Raw genomic sequence first — 21,364 nt, 5'->3', positions numbered from 1 at the left:
TTTTTTTTTTTTTTTTTTTTTGAGTTCGAGTCTCACTCTGTTGCCCAGACTGAAGTGCAGTGGCACACTCATGGCCACCCTAGTGTCAACTTGCTGGACTCCAGTGATCCTTCTGCCTCAGCCTTCCAAGTAGCCGGAACTACAGGTCCATGCTACCACGCCTGGCTAATTTTTTATTTATTGTAGAGATGAAGTCTCATCAAGTTGCCCAGGCTGTTCTTAAACCCGTGGGCTTAGGCAATCTCCTCACCTTAGCCTCCCAAAGTGCTGGGATTACATGAAATGTTTTTTTGTCATCACCATTTTTTACATTTTTTTTTCTAAAATACATTCAGAGTTGACAGGAAAAGGTCTTAAAGATAATTTGTCATATATAACACAATTTTTTCCTCCTGAACTTGAGAAGCTCAAAATCTTTTCCCTGCTTACCAAGATGCCACAATGTCTGAAAATAGCTCAACTGTCTGGGAATGTTTTTGCTAGATCAATTCTCTGCTATATTATAGGGAATTCCATGCGTCCAAAAAGTTCCCTTCTGACTTTGTTTTCATTTTCCAATATATTGCCTGCCCTGAATTACATTATATCACTGTCTGCCATGTTTTGTTTTCAATTATGCAGTATAACATATAGCACACCTGTAGGAAAGTGCATAGACATGTGTATAATTTAACAAATAACTATAAAGCTAGTGTTCTTGTAGCCTCCACCAGGATGATTGACACTTGGTATAGCATGTGGCCGATTTTCATAATATACTGCATATGCTCAAAAGAAAAAAATGGATACTTCATTTTGGTTAGTGTTTTATTTATCCGACGAAATTTACTGTTGTAGTGTTCCTGTCTTCTATATTCTTACTTATTTTTGTTTGTTTGTTTGTTTGCCTGCTTGCTCTGTCAGTCACTGAAAAGTGTCCACTATTGCCACACGTGGTAGGCTACACTGGCTGGAGTTGCGGGAGTGAAAGTATTCACCAAGACAGTTATGAATTAAGAAACGTAGATTTATTAAAGGAAAGATACATTGTGAAGGGCACAGTGGGCAGGACAGCAGTGAGAGTATCTGCTGTCTGTGAAGAGAAACTAATTAGAAGCATTATACTACTGTATTGGAATTCAGTTTGGGCCAGGGAATTGCCTGTGGGGCATGGAGAAGTTTTGCAAATTGACTACGTGCATTGCTGGGGGTTTGTAGAGCAACTATAAGGTTTTGTCTCTTTAACAGCAATAGTTGACTGCCTTTTTGTTTATTATGGAACTAGCAGTGAGTTGTTAACTACATTTTTTGTGGAACTAACAGCAAATGTTTTACAGTTGGCTATCTAGCTTTTATAATTTTGTCATTATCTCATTCTGAGTTTTCTTTCCTTGATATAATTTACCCAGTTGATACTGGCCTAATCGAGCCTCAGGTTCTTCCACATCCCCCCCCACAAGGTGACAATGCCGAATCTTTGACACAGGGGCAAAGGTCTTATCTTCTGTAGCTGCTTCGTACTGAATAGGGGCATGGCATGGGGCCTACCTATGACTGTTGGTTTGTCAAGGGATACTGTGTGTCAGTAGGTTGCAATAAGAGAGCCACATAGGTAATTATGGGTGATTTGAATAAAGATACTTTGCAGCTTGATTTTAAAGGGCTCTTGGGGAAGTGGGATTTTTCAATGCAATGGAACTTGTTGAAGCATCATCTGGAGTTGGAACTGTTGGAGTCTGGAAGCGAAAAACTTGATAAAAGCATTAAAGTATGGGGACTTTGTAATTAGGAGGAGTAGAAATGAGGGTTCTCTAAAAGAAGGTGCTTGGAGAGTCAGATCAATGTTCTTGTTTCACATACTTAGAAGATATTGTAAGTATTGAAAGGCGGAGGAAAACAAGGTAAGCAAAAAGAAAACTATACGAGGTCTGACAATTAAGCCTGCAAACTCATTCTAGAAAAAGTGCTACATACCTCATTGCTGGGTATCATTACAGTCAGCTTTGAAGTACTCTCCTTGGGAAGCTATGCACTGATGTCGGCTCCTAGTCCACACATCAAAGCAATTTTGGAACTCTTTTTCTGGAGTGGCCATAAGACCTGTCATTTTGAGAATATTGGAGTTTGAATTAGAGCAATGAACAAACATTGAATTTCTAGTTAAACTTGACAAGAGTGGACATGAAATCAGGGACATGTTAGTTCAAGTTTATGAGGATAATGCCATGAAGAAAATGGCAGTATACACATGAATTAAACATTTTTCTGAGGGAAAAGAAAGTGTCACTGATGAAGAGAGGTCAGGATGACTAGTAACGAGCAGAACTGATGACAACTTTGCAGAAATTGGTTGAATTGTGTGTCAAAATCATCGGCTGACTGTGAGAAGCACAGCATACCAAATTAACATCGATAGAGGAACAGTTAAGAAAACCTTAACTGAAAATCTTGGCATGAGAAAGATGTGTGCAAAAATGGTCCTGAAGAAGCTCTTGCATTATGACAATGCACCAGCTCACACAGCACAGTCTGTGAGGGAGTTTTCAGCCTGTAAACAAATAACTGTATTGGAACACTCTCCCTACTCACCTGATGTAGCCTCCAGTGGCTTGTTTCTTTACCTGAAGATAGAGGAAATATTGAAGACATTTTGATGACATTCAGAGCATCCAGGTAAATACAATGACAGCTCTGATGGTCATTTCAGAATAAGAGTTCCAAAATTGCTTTGGCTGGTGGACTAGGTGCTGGCATTGGTGCATAGCTTCCCAAGGGGAGTACTTCAAAGGTGACCATAAGTGATAATCAGCAATGAGGTATGTACCACTTTTTCTAGGATGAGTTTGTGAACTTAATTGTCAGAGCTCCTGTAATAACTGTTAAGATAATGACTTTAACGAGGACATATAGTTACTTTGAGTCTATGGAGAGAAGAAAAAAAATGTTAATGTTTGAAGTCATTTGTAAATTAGTTTTTAGAATTTCTAATGTATTTCACATTGTAGTGTCAATTTGGCAGATTTTTCTGGACTATAATTTGAACCAGGCGTTTAAGTGGATTTTTTGCAGTTTATATAAAGTTTGAAAGTGTTACTTTGGAAAGACTTCAGGATGTAGTTTAATTTATTGAAAACAACAAAAACTCGAAAACAATGAGCAAGAAAATTTAAAACAGATGTATTATATATTTTTTAAGTGTAATTTTATCTCTCCAGTCCTCCATTTTTATCAAAGATAAATCATAGTAGGACCAAATTATTTGTCAAAGTAAGTTTTAGACATATTTGCATGAAGTGCAGCAAGAATAATTACTTGTTGAATATACTTTTTTTGAGTTGGCTTTGTTGGAACTCCTTCCCTAAGGAATTTCAGATTAGATCCTCCAGAAGCCTTTGAGTCAACCAAGGACTTGCTGTAAAGACCTGTATGAATTGTGTGAAGTTCTCTTTTTTTTTTTTTGAATTGGAGTCTCACGCTGTTGCCCAGACTGGAGTGCAGTGGCTACTCCCGGCCACCGCAGCCTTGACCTCCTGGGCTCCGGTGATCCTTCTGCCTCAGCCTTCCGAGTAGCTGGAACTACAGGCAGGTGCTACCACACCTGGCTAATTTTTTGATTTATTGTAGAGATGAGGTCTCACCAAGTTGCCCAGGTGGGTCTCGAACCCGTGGGCTCAGGCAATCCACTCACCTCAGCCTCCCAAAGTGCGGGATTACAGGCTGAGCCACCGAGCCCGGCTGAAGTTCTCTTTTTGAGATTCCAAGTAACTTGGGGTTCCTGGGCTCCCTGGTAAGTAAACTTCTCTACTTACCACCAGTTGGAGAAGCCCCACAGGGTTGAAGAGGTACCAGGTCAGCCTTTCCAAAGGCTTTTTATTGGTGCTTGATAGATCTTAATCTTAATTCTTCAAGGCAGTTTATTCTGAAGCATTATTCCAGCCAAAACTTTGGTAAAATAACCAGGATTTCCAACTACATTTTGTTACAAAGGAAAATAGATTCTTATTGAACTTATGCAAATAACCATATCGTTATAAGTTAATATTCACAAATAGCTTTCAAATTCTGGAGAAATTAGGTAGAGAAAAAGATAAATGTTTTAAATTTAGCCTATAAGAGCATACCTTTCTCATTTGTTAAAAGAGTAAAAGGTGGCTGAGGACACTCAAGCAGAGGGCTGAACCAACAATGGGACCAGTCGGTTCAACCCTGGGCGTTGACACCATTCTCCCCACTGAGCCTCACCTCTCGGAGGGGATTGACCCAGAGTCTGAGCCCTCTCTCCAAGAGGGCTCTGTGCCACCATAAAGTGGCTTCACACATGCATGTGTCAGCAGGTGAGGCTGCTGGGGTGTGTGCATGCCTCTGGTGGGAAGGAGTGACCTGGAATTAAGGACCCTGGGTACCATTCCTAGCATTTAGCCTTTGTTTCTATGAGCCTCAGTTTCTCCATCAGTATATGGGACCCCTGTCCTTACTGACAGAAATGAGATGAATATGTAAGAGTACTCTGAAGAAAAATTGCCCTGTTATATATATCTAGAAATAAAATACCTGGAGACCCCAGGGTCTGCTGTTGCCATGGCCCCGTATATGTGAATTCTACAACTGGTCAAAGGTAGCCTCTTTCAATTCCATTAAAAAACACACCTTAAAAGAAAAAAAAAAAGTAAAACAATAACTGTGGATGACTGAGACCTGGGTAGGCAAAGTTTGAAAAAAATCTTAGATACTATTCTTAGGTTTTTAACAATAGATTTTTTTTTTTTTTTTACAAAACAATGCACCTGATTGGCAGGCCCTACGCACATGGGCCTTGAGTCATTATAGAGGCCACTCAGGAGGAAGATGTGGGGGAGATGGTGTTTCTGGAGACTAAAGCTGCTTTTTATCTTTTCCCCTTCCCAGAAAGACTGAACTGAGAACCTGAAACTTTTATGCTGGAGAGTTTGTTAAATGTTAGAGGGTTTTTAAAAAAAATTTATTATTTATTTATTTTTAATTTTACTTTTATTTATTTATTTATTTTTGAGTTGGAGTCTCACTCTGTCGCCCAGACTGGAGTGCAGTGGCTGCTCCTGGCCACCGCAGCCTCGACATAACTGGGCTCCGGCAATCCTTCCGCCTCAGCCTTACAAGGAGCTGGAACTACAGGCGCGCGCTACCACGTCCGGCTGATTTTTGATTTATTGTAGAGATGAGGTCTCACCAAGTTGCTCAGGCGGGTCTCAAACCCGCGGGCTCAGGTAATCCACTCACCTCAGCCTCCCAAAGGCGCGGGATTACAGGCTGAGCCACCAAGCCCGGCTATGTTAGAGGTTTTAAAAGCATGATGTTATAACACAGGATTACAGACCCTTGTAAAAGTTATTCATTTAGCCAAAGTGATTATTTAAAGATTTTGAAAAGTAAAAACCTTGTTCTTTTGATAAGGAGATGTATTTATTTAAACAACAAACACAGATTCAGTTGGCAGCAGTGGGTCAACTGAATCCATCTCTTCCTCTCCCATTCTTTTCTGTTGTTTATTTAAAAAGTAAATAAAAACCTTTTATTATCTCTAAAAGAGAATAGTAAATTTTACCTTTGCATGAGTGTACTAGTAACATTGAAGTTAATTTTATTAATAATATGACCTTATAGCCAAATGTATTTAATTTTGATTAATTTGACTATAAGGTAAGATTTTTTTAAAAAACACAGCTGTTTTGACATAGGGGCCTAGATTCTGACCAATTATTAGTATGTTTAATTTATAGAAAATTAAATTAACACCCTTTACATTTTAGCAAATTTGACCATATGTACAATTAGTTTGTTATAAACTTTTAATAGCTTGTTTAAACTTTTAGTTTTCTTAGGATAAGAAATGTTTTTTAAGTCAATTACTTAGTGTTTTAAGAAAAAAAACTGTTACTTTGACATAATGGCCTTCTGGTCTAACGTTAGTATGATTTGGGTTAATTCATGAAAATAACTAAATAATCCCCTTTCACAAATTTGATTATACAAAGAATTCCTTTCATACATTCCTTTTCACATACCATTTTACAACTTACACTGACAATGTATGACATGCCTCGGCTTTTTTGTTTTGTCCCATACTTCCCTTTTCTTAAATGTCCAGTCATTTTTACTTTGGGACAAAAATTTACCATACAAGATCTTTACGTATACAAAATTAGTATCTTTCCTTTATATTCTTCCTTACCAAAAATGCATCTTCATATTTATAACTTCCTTTACATTTTTTCCCCTGCTTACTGGTTTCTTTCTTTTCCCTTTTTCATAGTTAATTTTTAAAAATCTTATAATTTGAGCTAACCTTTTAAAAAACTGAACAGAATTTTGTTTGTAGAGTGTTTACATAAAGCCATAAATGTAACTTTTTGTTTACAATGGTTTAATGTATAAACTTTGGAAGTACCAGATTGTTTAGAAGAGTTATCTTTGTATTTAAGGCATTAAAAATTTTTTAAAGAATTAAATTTGGCTCAATCGTTGGTTTTCATTCATTTCCAATTGTGAGCATGCAGATCTGCTAGGACCCCCACACAGATTACTGAACCGTAGTTTCATAGGTGCCAGAGAATGCAAAAAGTTGGCACAAGGCTTTTGGAGACGTTATGAGGTGTAATTAGGTGGGTGAGAGTGGTCAGTTTTCATGCCTTACCACACTACACAGACAGTACCCTGTTTGCAAGACTTTATTGGTTTAGCAGACGTTAGCCAGGTATGGTAAAGTGATCAGATTTTCTTTTTTCTTTTTTTTCCCCTAAAACCTTTCAGTAAACTTCACATGACAAACAATGGTGGGGCTGATTTGGAGGAGGGGCAGTTGGCTTAGTGACTTAGTTAATTTTTCTAGGGGATGGGTCTGAGGCATAATAAAGCAGGAGTTGCTTAGAATATCAAGAGCCAGTGGAACTTAGCAAGGCACACTTGGCACTTTGTTGTTGTTGTTATTTATTTATTTTTTTAAAGATGTGGGGTACAACTCAGGGTTAGGTATACAAATGTTCATTATGCCGGTGTCCTGGTTGATGATGTGTGCCTCTCTCTCCCCTGGCAGTTTCCCTCAACTGCCAATCTCTTTCTTATAGTATTACACTTGGCGCTTTTTAATGCAGGTCAGAATTTTGGGATTATGACCTTTTCAAGTAAAGGAGTAGGGAAACTTGGCAAAACAAGAAAGGAGTAAAAAAAAATTTTTTTTTTTGTTCAAGGTACATAATAAAAGGGGTCAAATGTCCCTGCCTGGGTTGGCCACCTAAGTCAGTGAGGAGGATTGAGGACTGGAAGGTGGATCCAGAAAAGCTGGTTAGGGTGGCGTATGTGGCCCTCAAGTTGATTCAGAAGTTAGTTTTGTCCCCTGCCACATATATGATTGCCTGAGGCTTATTCAGAGAGGTGGAGACTATGGGAGCCTGCATGGCCTCTGTCACTAAGGACAGAGGAGCTTGGCCCCTTTGTTGGGTTTCCCATAGCTCATGCTTGGGGTTGTTGGGTGACCCTCCTGTACTAGGAGGAAAGGGGCAATTTTGTACCCAGTGTCCCTCTTACTTGCACCTTGGGAGACAGTTAAGTCTTATATGCCCTGGCTGGCCACAATGATAACAGGTAAGGGGAATCTCCTTTGGCTTCAAGTATGGCCATTTGGGTGTAAATCCCACAGATAACCACCATGCCTGCATATGAGCAGGGAACTCATAATAGCAGTTGTCATATATTGGGCTTGCTGCTTGTCTCTCTCTCTCTCTCCTTTTAAACTTCCTTTTCAGTCTTCAAGGCCTCCTCACAGTTGTTGAAGATCTTGAAGGTTGTGTCTAATAGCATGGAGAAAGGGGTTTGTGGCACTTGATCTGGTTTTTGGAGTTTCTGTCTAATGCTGGAGAGGCATGGCTAGAATATCAGGAGAATTAGTAGGTGTTCGGCACGGACAGGGTGAGGGTGGACGAATGGATGGAGATGCAAGGCACAGCAGCGCTGGAGCCAGCGGGCCGGAGGTGGTGGGGGCTGGGAACTCAGAGATCCAAGTAATGCAAAGAATTGCAACACACAAAGAGGTGAAAGAAGACAAGATTTACTTAAGAAAAGTTCGCTCCCCACAAACAGGGAGTGGGCCTACACTCTAGGTGAGTGTGGCACCGTAGCCCCCTCGAGCCCTGGCTTAAATCCTTTTCCTTGGAGATGTTGTGGTCAGGTAGACGTGACTGCCATGACTTCCTTGACCACCTGCGAATGTCTTGGAGATCCTGTGACACAGAGAACCCCTAATGTCCGCCCACATTATCATAGCCCCTGGAGAAAGGCTTCCAGTGCTCCTGTACCTTCCCAAACGACATTCCTTAGAGCTAATGGAAGGTGCATTAGCTTATCTCCTATCTCCTAGGCATTCCCAGTGGGTAGCTTTGGGGGATCCTTGGCTTCCCTGTAGATGGCGCCCAATTTATTGGAAGATCGAATCCCACCTGCTCTCCCTCTGAGCAGTTGTAACTTTTGTAATTACAAGTTTCGTGACTTCTACAGTCCAGGCCTTGTAAATTCCCTTAACTCTAGGCAAGCTTGATTGCCACTATGAGATACCTCTGATACCTGGCAGTATGTGTTTCTGAAAAGACATAGTAGGCAAGGTTAATTTTTCCTAAAGTATGCATTTCTCCAAAACATAGCTTCTACTTTCTCATCATTGTATTAAGGTTTAAGAACAAGATAAAAAATGGCTTTCGGTTCTCAGTCTTTCCTTTCAGTAGGGTCCAAAAATTTGGCTGAATACATGTGGCAATTTAGGCAGAGGTCAAGAGAGAGAGTAATAAAAGTCTGAACATAAGAAATAATTATGAATAATTATGACAGAGGAGGTTAAGCTGTAGGAGTGTTTGGGTCCAAAGTTCCGTGTAAAGGCCAAGACCCCTTTGAAAGCCTGTAAGAAGGCTATGCTTTATTGCATAAGAAAATTAGATGTTTCTTTCTGAGAGTTTGAGGGTCAAATTTATTCCTGTTTAAAATGTGGCTCAGGGGTGAGTTTGATGGAATGGAGGGTTTTTGTCCCATGGTGAGATGGGGAAAACTCATCCACTAAGAACTTGAACCATAGTGTCTCTCAGGGCGTCCTATCAAAGGAAAGGAGTTGACTTTCATGTGCTGAGGGACTTCAAGATGCACTTTCCAAAGAGATGTCTGGTTTATTGGAAAAGATCTCCCTGACATCTGTGAAGGGACATAAATTCACTCTCTATAGGGGTGTCCCATCTGATAGAGAGGAACTCCAACCTGGATGCTTAGGTCTGGACCAATGATACTGGGTCAGGAAAAGAGGGCTGAGGGGAGACTCACTGTTCTTGTGCTGGCTGGGCTTATTAGGTTTGATGGGGTCCACAGCAAGATGACTAGTTGTCTTTGCAGGATATTTGGAGAAAGAGAGAGAAAGGTCTGGGTCTCCCTAAGTGTGTGGATTTGCCCCGGATGAGCTTTCAGTTGTCAGCTGTGCCACACATTGGAATTAGGGACCTCTGACCAGGAGAGATAGGAGAGAGTCTCTCTCCACTTGGAGGCAAGGTAGTCAAACTTGTTTACCCTCTGGCCATCAAGCTACACCAAGGAGTGACCTGGTCTGAAACTGTCAGTTGCCAGAGAGGTAGTAGAGTTTGTCCATTGAAAGACTGAAAAAGAAAAGCAAACTCTCGCTCCTCACTTGATCGGGTGATAGCAGTCTGGTGTCTTTCCTCCAGGACCTTCTGGTCTATTGGGGAGTCGCCCTGGTCAGGAACCGTCAGTTGTCTCCAGTCTTGGTCACAGTCCTCTGAGAGTCTCGAGTTAGAAGAGGAAAGAGATTAGGAAGAGGTCCTCTTAAGAGAGAGCGCCATATGGGCCACAAAAATGTCATGTGTGGTAGGCTACATAGGCTGGAGTTGTGGGGGTGAAAGTATTCACCAAGACAGTTATGAATTAAAGGTAGATTTATTACAGGGAAGATACGTTGTGAAGGGCACAATGGGCAGGACAGCAGAAAGAGACTCAGAAGAAGCAGAGGCTAAATAGAAGGATTTATACTACAGTATTGGGATTCAGTTTGGAGCCAGGGGAATTGCCTGCAGGGCATGGAGAAGTTTTGCAAATTGATGGCTGCAAGAGGTTTGAAAAGCAATTCATTGATTGTAGGGTTTTATCTCTCTCTTTTTTTTTTGAGTTGGAGTCTCACTTTGTCACCCAGGCTGGAGTGTAGTGGTTCACTCATGGCCACCCCAGCATTGACCTGCTGGGCTCTGGCGATCCTTCCGTCTCAGCCTTCCAAGTAGTTGGAACTACAGGTGTACACTACCATGCCTGACTAATTTTTGATTTTTTATTGTAGAGACGAGGTCTTGCCAAGTTGCCCGGGCTGGTCTTGAACTTACAGGCTCAGTCAATTCACTTGCCTGGGCCTTCCAAAGAGCTGGGATTATAGGCTGAGCCACTGAGCCCGGCTGGGTTTTATCACTTTAACAGCAATAGTTGACTGCATTTTTTGTTTGTCATGGAAACAGCAGCAAGTTGTTAACTACCTTTTTTGGGGTTTTTTGCTGCAGAACTAGCAGCAAATGTTTTACAGCTGGCTATCCAGCTTTTACAATTCTTGTCATTATTTCATTCTGCGATTTCCTTCCTCAGTATAAGTGATGCTGGCCTAATCGGGTTTCACGTTCCTTCACAGTTTCCATTTCCCAATATACAATCTACCCTGAATTACATTTTAACACGGTCTGCCATGTTTTGTTTTCATTTATGTAGGACTTTTTGTTTTATAACATATAGCACACCTATGGGAAAGTGCATAAATGTGTATAGTTTAACAAATAACTATAAAGCTAGTGCTTTTGTAGCCTTCACCAAGGTAGTTGAGACTTGGTATAGTGTGTGGCCAATTTTCATAATATTCTGTATATGCTCAAAAAGAACAAAGTGGATGCTTCAGTTTAGGCAGTGTTTTATTTGGCCAAATTTGTTGCTGTATTGTTCCTATCTTCTAAATTCTTACTGATTTTTTTTTTGTCTGCTTATTCTATCAGTCTCTAAGAGGTGTCTACTATGATTGTGAATTTGTATATTTCCTTTTAATTGTGTCAATTTTTACTTTCCAGAGTCTAAAGCTATTAGGGGCAATCAAACTTTAAAAGTATAGGATTAGGCTAGGAGTAGTGGCTTACGCCTGTAATCCCAGCACTTTGAGAAGCGAAGGCAAGAGGATTGCCTGAGTCCAAGGGTTCAAGGCCAGCCTGGGGATCTTGGTGAAACCTCATCTCTACAGTAAATAAAAAAATTAGCCAGGTGTGGTGGTGCATGCCTGTGGTTTCAACTACTTGGAAGCTTGAGGTGAAAGGATTACCTGAGCCTAGCAGGTCGAGGCTGAGGTGGTTGTGAGTATGCTACTGCACTCTAGCCTGGGTGACAGAATGAGACTTCTCCTAAAAAAAAAAGTTTAGATTAAAACTTTTATCATATGGAGTGACTCTCCTTCCAGCAGTGTTAAATCCTCTTTTTATTTGTGTAATTTATCTACAGATTGTTTTGTATTTTATACATACACAATCATATCATCTATGATTAATGACGGTTTTTTCATTGGTTTGGACTTCTAGCACAATGTTGAATAGAAGTGGGGATGGTAGGGGACCTTACTGTGTTCTGAAGATCCAATGTGACAAACCACCATTATGTACGAATGTTTAATTTTATCACATATAAGTAAAATCAGGTGACTCCTCTGCTCAAACCCCTTGTACAACTTCCCCACCTCAAGCACAAAAGCTGTCTTTGCAGTGACCTGCAAGGCTCTGTTTGACCTAACCCACTTATTGCTTCTATGATCTACTCTCCTACTTCTCTCCCTTGTTCAAACTATTCCAGGCACAGCTCCCACTCTGCTGTTTCATCAGTACTTCAGCTTGGTCCTACCTCAGGGCCTTTGCACTGCCTGTTTCCTCTCTCTGGAATGCTCGTCCCCCAGAGACCCCAAGCCCAGTTTCCTCACTTCCTTCAGGTCTCTGCTCCAAAGTTTTCTTCTCATTAAGCCTTAGTGATAGCCCTGTCTAAAATGTCAATACCACCCCAATGTTTTATGTTTCTTTCCTTCTTCATTGTATCTCTTTGGCACGTCATTATTTGCCATATTATATGTGCTTTTTATTTATCAAGCCTGATTCATTCGTTTGTTTATTTATTTATTTATTTTTTTTGAGTTGGAGTCTCACTCTGTCTCCCAGACTGGAGTGCAGTGGCATACTCCTGTCCACCGCAGCCTTGACCTGCTGAGCTCCGGCGATCCTTCCGCCTCGGCCATCCAAGTAGCTGGAGCTACAGGCTTGTGCTACCACGTCCGACTAATTTTTTTGATTTTATTGTAGAGATGAGGTCTCGTCAAGTTACCCAGGCAGGTTTTGAACCCATAGGCTCAGGCAATCCACTCACCTCAGCCTCCCAAAGCGCTGGGATTACAGGTTGAGCCACCAAGCCCGGCTCATTCGTTTATTTAAAGGGAGTTATTGAATGAGCCTGTGTGCTGGCCCTTGTTCTGGGTACAAAGGATGCAGCTGTAAACAAGACAACCCTAGACCCCAGCCCTTGAAGAGCATACATTCTGGTGGGAGGCAGACAAAAAACAAGCTGATACCTTTCTTATCTTAAGAAAAACATCCCTTCTCTTGTTTCTACTTTCCTATTCAGCTTCTGCCCTATTTTTCCCCTTTGTTTTATAGCCAAACTCATCAAGGGGTGTAGGCTGGGCTCGGTAGCTCAGCCTGTAGTTCCAGCACTTTGGGAGGCTGAGGCGAGTGGATTGCCTGAGCCCAGGGGTTCAAGACCAGCCTGGGCAACTTGGCGAGACCTCGTCTCTACAATAATAATAATAAAAAAAAAATTAGCCAGGCGTGGTAGTGCACACTGTAGTTCTAGTTCCTTGGAAGGCTGATGTGGAAGGATTGCCGGAGCCCAGCAGGTCGACGCTGGGGTGGCCGTGAGTGTGCCCCTGCACTCCAGCCTGGGCGACAGAGTGAGACTCCAACTCAAGTCTCCAAGTTTCTCTCCTCTCATTCCTTCTTACAGTCATCTCACCCAGGCCTACTATCACAATTCAAAGAAACTGTCTGGTCAAGGACCCCAGTGACCTCCCACCTGGCTAAATCCAATGGTGGTTGTCAGGCCTCCTCTTTCTGAACCTGTGGGGTGCATCTGACCCAAGTAACAGTTCCGGCCTGCGGATGCACTTTCCCCAGGTGTGTGTCCAGGGAGTACACTCCCTTGGCTTTCCTTCTGTCTCACTGGCCCCTGCTGTTCCGTTCCCCTTTGCCGATTCCTCCTCTTTCCCAGATTCCATGGTGTTGGAGACCCCAGGGCTTCTCACTTATACTTACCTCCTTGGTTTTATGGTTTAAAAGCTTCTGCACTCATAGGCAGTGTCCACTAATATTTAACATTCACATACGCCATGACCCAGCAACAGCACTCTTAGACGTACATATCTTCACCAAAAGATCTACTCCAGGTATTCACAGGAGCACTCTCTGCACTAGCCCCAGACTGGAATAACCTCAAATGTTAGCAGCAGTACAATGGACAAAGAAATTATGGACTATCCACACAAGGGAGCACTACACAGCAGTGAGAATGAACAAACCAGGCCACAACAGGGATGACTTTCACAGCATAGTGTTGTGAGAAACTGGACACAGTCATGCCAGGATTCCATATATGAAAAGTTCAAAAATGAGTTGGGCCTTATTTGGGTGCTGGAAGTCAGGAGAGTGGTTACCTTTGGAAGGAGACAGTACCTAGGAGGGAGCACAGGAGGTCTCTGGGGGTGATCATGGGTGAATCTTCATCTACTAAACAGAGTGTTTACTTTGTAAAAATTCTTTGAGCTGTACACTTATGATTTGTGCAATCTACTGTGTGTAAGTTAAATGAAGAAAAATCCAGCTTTAACCCCCCTTATTGCCTCCATGCTCTTACCTGGGTCTGAGCCACTCCTATGTCCCAGATGCCTCCCAAGTCCCCCCTGCTCCTAGTCTTGCCCAAGGACAGTCTAGTCTATTTCGAACACAGCCACACAGTAACCCTTTTTAATATCACCAGGTTTTATCATTTGAAGGCTCCCAACCCTGCAGTGGCTTCTCATCTCCTTCAGAGTAAAATCCCAAATCTTTTCAACAGCCCCCACTGGCATGATTCAGCCACACAGCTCCTTGCTGCCTTTATATACCAGGGCACTCCCACCTGGGGCTTGTGCCTTGCACTTCCCTTGATTTGGGGTGCTTTTCCGCCATGACTGATCCCCACTTCCTTGGCTCAGTGTCTCTCCTCAATGAGGCCTCTCCTGAGCACCCTACTGAAGCTGCATCCAGTATCCCTCCATGACTCTTGGTCCTCCTTATTTTTATCTATGATTATTGTTCTTTCCATGGTACTTCCTTCTTCTAACATGCTGTAGGGATTAGAATGGTCTCAGGCTCCTCCTACCCATGTAAGTTTATCCAGAACCTATGAAAGTGACATTATTTGGGTAAAGATGTAATTAAGGATGGAATCTGGAGCTGAGATTATCTTGGATTAGGGTGGGCACTCAATCCAGTGACAAATGTCCTTGGAAGATAAGGGAAGAGGAGAGGAGGGGAGGGGAGTGGAGGGGAGGGGGAGAGGAGGTAGGTGTAAGAAGAGATAAGAAGACAGAGGCAGAGATTGAAGTGATGTGTCTGAAGCCAAGGACCAGCAGGGATGGCCAGCAGTCAGCAAACACTACGAGAGGCACATGGAGTGGGTCCCACTCAGAGCCTCCCAAGGAATCAACTCTAACACCATGACCTAGGACTTCTGGCCTCCAGAACTGTGAGAGAATACATTTCTGTTGTTTTAAGTAGCCAAGTTTAAGGTAATTTGTTGCAGCAGTCCCAAAAAATGAATACACATACTATATAATTTATTTATTGTTGTTTATTGTTTCCTTTCGTATTATCTCACTGTAAGCTCCATGAGGGCACAGATTATTATTCATTCACAATGTATTTCAAATGCCAGTGCCTGACACAGTAGGCATTCAAGGCTAAAAAAATATTTTATTTCATTTATGAATTTTAGTAAATATTGATTAAAGTATTCTAAAATTTAGTTTAAATTGTGATATATCCATACACTGGAAGGTACTACACAACAATAACCACAAAGGGGCATGAAGGAACTTTTTGGGGTGATAGAAATGTCCTGTATCTTTTTTTTTTTTCTTTTTTTTTGAGTCAGAGTCTTGCTCTCTTGCCCGGGCTGGAGTGCAGTGGCATGGATCACGGCTCACTGCAGCCTTGATGTCCTGGGCTCAGGCAATTCTTCTGCCTCAGCCTTTTGAGTAGCTGGGACTACAGGTGTGCACCACCATGCCCAGCCCGGAAATGTCCGGCTATTTTTTTTACTTTTTGTAGAGTCAAGATCTCACTATGTTCCCCAGGCTGATCTTGAACTCCTGGGCTCAAGCAATCTTCCTGCCTTGGCCTCCCAAAGTGCTGAAATTGCAGGTATGGGCCACCGCGCTTGGCCTGGAAGTGTCCTGTATCTCAATTGTGGCGGTGGGCACATGGGTGTCTACATTTGCCAAAACTAATCAAACTCTACCTTTAAAACAGGTGCATGTTGTTGTGTGAAAATTATACCTCAAAAAGGTGATAAAATAAGGTGATTTATTTATGTAGAAAAATGTAATAATTAATCTAAAGCAAACATCCACTATGGACCCTGGAGCAAGTCCAAAGATGTTATTTTCCATTCCAAAAATACGTGGTAAGAATGTACAGTACAAGGAAGCAAAAGATATAAAACCAAAACAATGGAAAATGATAGTTGCTGTTTGCTGGGAGCTTTACCAAAAATGCACGTGCAAGAAGATATGGTAACAGAGTTCATTTAGACCATGCAGCAACATCTGCCTCCTCGCTGCATCAAGCCCCTGCAACACAGATCCACAGCCTCAATCATGCAAAAAGACCTCACTTGGTGAACAGGCATCTGTCCTGGGGGATGCTGGTAGTTGCTCATTATCCCTATCTGCCGCACTCCCACTTCTCACTGTCTTCCTATTCTTTCCTTCAAGACAGGCTTAATTCTGATGACATTAATTTTACTTATGACATGGAGTAAACACTGGCTAAAGTAGTCAAAGGTTTCACTGAATATGATCAGTATCAAACTTATTTAAAAGGCAACCAGTTATTGGTTCAGAACACTGCTGGTGGCTTCCAAATAACAGGTGTTTTACAAGGCAGGAAAATTCCAGACCAATCTCTCTCATGCATATTGATGCAAAAACCTTCAATAATATATCAGCTGACAGGAAGCAGCAAGATATAAAAAGGTCAGTACAAAAAAAAAAAGGTCAGTACATCATCACGGCCTCAGGACAGGACCCTTGGGAGCAGACTCTGATGTAGAGGCTATGTGCCCCACATTGATCAGGGAGCCATAGCAAAACCAAAACAAAAGAAAATAATAGATGCTGATTCCTGGGAGTTTTACCAAGGATGCATGTGAAAGAAGATATGGTAGCAGAGTTTCTTTACAACAGATGTTGTAAAGAAAGAAAGGCAGACAGATTGAGCAGGCCCAATGGAATGGCTCTTGGCCCTGTAGGTACTTCTGAAAGATGAGACGTGCTTTGGCACTGTCCCAGGTTGGGGTGCAAGAGTTGGGCCTTTATATGTCTACACTGACTGTTGTTGGATGCAGCTACCCTGAAGTCCCAAGGGGACTTGGGCAAGGGGGTCCTCTTCAGCTGAGCAGACCTCAAAGTGCAGATGACAGAGTGCCAACTGCCAACAGGTCTTCCAGTGGCCAGGGCCACAGTCCTGTATTCCTGAATGGAGATGACCAAGCACACAACAGCAGTCAAGGTGAGGCCAAGGCTTGAGAGTCAGATGGGAAGGATACAGATGAGCCACTTTTAGATTCAGGCAGTTTATTACTTACATAGACAACAAAAGGAGGAGAGTAAGCCGAAGGTGCCAGCTCCCTGGGTCTAGTCCCACATTCCAAAAGGGACAGTATCTGATGGAAAGGGGCAGGCTGACCACAACACAAGCTGTGGGATACCCTCTGCCGGGGAGCCGTGTGCAGATGTGTTGAGACTGCAACTAAATGGTTCTGTACCCTGTAGGTCTATCCTGAGCTCTTCAGATGCTCATCAGAACCCTTCCAGGAGAGATAGGGAGGCAAGTGGGAGCTGCCCTTGGGGCAACTCCTCACAAGCTTCCTGTCCTCTCTGTTCTGGGAGAATCATGCTGCATTCTGCCCAGACTTTGAGTAGCCGTGGCTCAGCCTTTGCCCGCCTAGTTTATGTGCTAGGGTGGAGCTGCTCTACTGCACCAATCACAGCTACCAGCTGGAGTATGTTTCAGGGCTCCAAGGATACTTTAACAGTAAAAGATTAAGTACATAATTCACAGCATGAACAGAAAAAATAGAAAAATTATGTCAGCATCTCAACAGATGCTGAAAAGGCATGTGGCAACATTCAACACTCATTTGTAGTTTTTGTAAAAGCTTTTAGCAAACTAGGAATAGAAAAGAATTGCCTTAATTTGATACAGAATATTGCCAGCGTTATTCTTATTGGTAAAATATTTAACATGGTCCCCCGAGATTGGGTTGAGTTAAGGATGTGGTTAGTATTCAACGTGGAACTAGAGATCCTAGCCAGTGTGCAAGGCAAGAGAAAGAAAGAAAGGGACTCCATTTCACTTGTCCAGAGTTATTTACCTGAAAAGCTCAACTACCTGAGACAAAGCTGATAATGTGGAAGGTCAACATTTTCTTACAAAGCAACCTGAAAAGGTCTTGGAGCTGCCAAGATACCATAAAGCCTATGGAATTCACCTGCAGAAGAGTTCTTTTTGGTCATAATAAAGTTTATTATGAAAACAGGCTGGAGTGGGGACATGGAGACAGACAAGCACAATAGGGTGGGTGGCTCAGGTGAAGCAGTACAGCTTCTTCACGTTGATACCCTACTCGCCGAGGGCAGGGGTCAAGTCCTCCATGGTTAGCGTGTATTTGTGGTCCTTGCGCTTGTTCCGGGAGCTGCCCGAGGCTATGCCCTTCATTTTGCAGTGCTGTAGGGCATCGTTGGCAATATCTGAGATGAGTTTCTGGGCCGCTAGGTGGATGAGCCGAATCTTGCTTGGGTCTGAGGCCTCAAAGCTAGCACGACTCAGGTAGTAACCAGTCACTGCATCTGGATCGTAGGCGTGTGATACTCCGTTGCATCAAGAAGTCCACCAAAGGCGTGCTGGACACCACGGGCTTCACGTCTCCGTTGGCCGCGCTCGGCAGTACGCAAACCCGGTGAGACAAGGACCCTTCCTGGGGGCGCCACTCCACCCGCCGACACTAGGGCCGCTCCCGGGCCGCGCAGGCAAGGGTTACGTGCCCCCAGCCGCAGACGGGGGCGCGGAGCTGCTGCAGCTCATCGGGCCGGTAGGAGAGGCTGCGAACCCAGAGGAGTTCGTTAAGCCCTCGTCCTCAGGCTACATATGAGGGGGAGCCCACAAAATTCGGAATTTATTTATAAAAAATTGTGTATTTATTCTTCCATGTTTAAACTTCAGTCACCTTTAAAGTACTCTCCGCTTGATGCAATTCATCGAGATGCTTTTTCCACTGTTCAGGTTTTGAACTCGTCAATTTTGATGCCTTTTTGTGCTTCTGCTGTTTTTTGTTTCACGCCTTCCACATCGGTCGAATGTTTCCCTTTAAGGTCTTTTTTCATTCGGGGGCACAAAATTTGCTTGGTGGGAGTTTGGGTGACTAGGGAGGGTGGGGCAAGAGGGTCACACCATTTTTCGTCAAAAACTGCTGAACAGTCAGCGCAGTGTGGACAGGTACTCTCGTAAACCACCCACCATGAAATGGGTAAACGCGTTGAAAGAATCTCCCCCTAAAAATTCGCTGAAGCCAGATGCAGCGTCTCACAACAATGCTCGCTGGTACACTGATACCGATGGGTTCCTACAACACTTACTCAGCAGGCAAAGCCTGTACTATAAGGGGCCCACCTTCCAAAAGATAATTCCAGTTTTTCTGGTGGGGGATCTCTCCTCATATTAGCCTAACAAGCTTCTCTATTTATTTTCCAAGCCCATCTTACATTAGAAATGACAACAGAGATTGGCACACTAGCATCACCAGAGTATTAGCTACCAGCCTGCTAGGAAAGGACACACATAGACCGTAAACAGCAGATGCAGTATTTCTCTTTAAGTTGCGTATAAACTGCTTATTAAAGGGGCAAAAAGCTCCACACCTCAGCAACCCTCGAGAGCACTGCAGTATAGGATAATCATTGATACCTGTAATGTTGACTTTGGGAGACATTAGGAAAGGGAAATTACCCTTATGACTCACTGCTGAAGAAGGTAGAAAAGTACGTTCTGTGTCAAGATATTTTAATGGCTAATTTTAAAGACGTTCCGGTCATATTTGGAGAATTGAGGAGATGGAAGAGCAATTGCAATGAATCTCTGCATGCTTTCAGTACTCATAAAAGAGTCAACTCAAATGAAGAGAAATTATAAACTCTACTGAGCGTTTCAGCCCAGCGTGCTCACATGGCCAAGCCACAGCTGCCTTTAAATAGCAACAGCTCTGAAAAAACAGAACATCCCTGGGCCAGACCTTGACTCTGTGACTCAAGTATTAGGCCCATCGCAGGTGCTCAATCCAAACATTCGTGAAATTGAATTTTGGCGTCCTATCCAAGTACTGCTTAAACCATGAAAAACCTTGGGGAGGTTGTGTAGGACTAGACACTGTTGATGCCCCACCCACATCCCCTCATCCCAGCCTGGAGTGTGTCCTGTATCTCTTCACTTGGGGCTCTTTCTTGGCCATAGGAACATGTTCAGGACCAACAAGTCTCCAGGACCAACAAGTGTTGGGAGTTCACATCCTAGGAGCAACCCTCATCCTGATAGATGAGGGGCTGATGGCCTATTCTCCTAGATTCCTCACTCCTCAGTGGGACCGGACGCGGTGGTTCACAGCAATAACTGCTCCTCAGAGTCTCTTTGATCAACTTTCTTTTCTGTCTCATGCTCCTATTCTCTCGCCCTGCTTCCTGGGATCGCCTCCCAAGTAAACAACTTTAACCAAAATCCCAATCTCAGGGACTTGCTTTCTGGGGAACCAAACTAAAACAATTGGTGTCAGAAGTGGCTCTAGAAAGAGACACTGGACTTGGATGCCAGCCGGGTGACAACAGGCTCAGTTCTCCAAGTGTAGTGGATAAACCCCGTCACACTGCCAGATCAGTTACCAAAACTCTCACCTTGGGGCGCACTGGGATGAAGGGAGAGAAAGGCTCTGGTTAGCTAGTTCTCACCTCTGGAGATGCTCTGACATCCAGAAGGTCCCCAGGGCAGCATTTAGAGACACACACCTCCCATAGGCAGAAACCAGAATGTGCCATGGATCAGGCCCAAGACTGGATAGTAAGAGTGGTGCAGTCACAAAGAAGACAAAATTCACATGCCTGGACAGTCTCCTTTGCTTAAGTCAGGGCCCTGTGTGGAAAGGAATGGAATGAGATTGACCCATTTGGGTAAATGCCCTCAAGAACTATGATACCCCAGATTCCCCTGGACCCCTGGGTCTCACAGGGGTGGCTCAGGCCCCTTGCTAGAGGAGAGTAGCCTCCTCTAACCTGGAAACCATTAGAAGGACACTCTTGAAAGAAGACTCACAGGATTGTAACTGAGTTCCTCATTTCAAAATGCATTTTAAAAGGTTTTTCTTCTCTTTCTCTCAAGACATGCTTGAAAGGTTTCTTTTCTGCCTTTTCCCACCAGACACTCCCTTGCATTGTGTTCATTATCTAATTAGGTGTTTGCTTAGACGTTCTGGGGGCTAATATAGCAGCAAACAGGATGCAGTGGAATTCTCTCTCCCTTGGAGATTACCTCAAGGTGAATCTACAACTCTGAGATGGCACCAGCCAGTACAACAGTTGGGGCAATAACTCAAGGTAGCCATTGGAACAAGCCACGGAGCTCAGTACCCAATGCCACTCCCGCACACTCCCCATATCCAGTTTCCTCTTAAACCCCAATGTTGAAATGGTCTGTTGGAAGCATGAGCCTGGCCATTTCCCCATCTGCTGACTTTCTGGAATAAAGTCACTTTCCCTTCACTATCTTTTGTCTCTGAGTTTGGCTGTGGGTGGTAAGTGGCCGTGCTTGCACCTGGTTTCAGAGTAACTTTGATCTTCCCCAAGATCTGTCTCCACTTCCACTCATTGCTTCTAAACCAATAAATAGGGCCAACACCAGCATGGCCTATGCAGAGAAATACTGTCCTGCTTTGAGAGGAGATGAATTATTCT

General features: G+C 43.2%; 1 pseudogene; it reads right to left on the bottom strand.

The window, feature by feature from the left end:
- Nucleotides 1-17,957: 17,957 nt before the first annotated feature.
- On the bottom strand, nucleotides 17,958-19,690 carry LOC103273928 (annotated as a pseudogene).
- Nucleotides 19,691-21,364: the final 1,674 nt, after the last annotated feature.

The sequence above is a fragment of the Carlito syrichta genome, unplaced genomic scaffold, assembly GCF_000164805.1.
Source record: "Carlito syrichta isolate Samal-C Ts95f unplaced genomic scaffold, Tarsius_syrichta-2.0.1 Scaffold314306, whole genome shotgun sequence".
NCBI classification, from domain to species: Eukaryota; Metazoa; Chordata; class Mammalia; order Primates; family Tarsiidae; genus Carlito; species Carlito syrichta.
The sequence above is the reverse complement of the archived record's forward strand: the minus strand, read 5'-3'. Positions and strand labels throughout refer to the sequence as shown.